The sequence below is a fragment of the Penaeus monodon genome, chromosome 32 (assembly GCF_015228065.2).
Source record: "Penaeus monodon isolate SGIC_2016 chromosome 32, NSTDA_Pmon_1, whole genome shotgun sequence".
NCBI lineage: Eukaryota > Metazoa > Arthropoda > Malacostraca > Decapoda > Penaeidae > Penaeus > Penaeus monodon.
In genome coordinates, this window is record NC_051417.1 from 32,496,048 (window position 1) to 32,496,293 (window position 246).

Genomic DNA, 246 nt, shown 5'->3' on the forward strand with positions numbered 1-246 from the left:
TACGTTCAAACAAAACAGTATCAATAAACTTAACCCGAAATTGTTGCATATTCCTGTTACAAAAAAAAAAAATAAATCAAGCATCATCTCAGCGTCAATCACCAAGACGCTTTTATATCAGGAACGAAATAAAACCTTTTCTTCTACACAAAATGTATAAGCAAATACATCCTACTCGAACTCCAACTCTCAGAACGTTAGAAGGAATGAGATAGAATTGTCAAAGGGAGAGGCAGAGGATTGAAA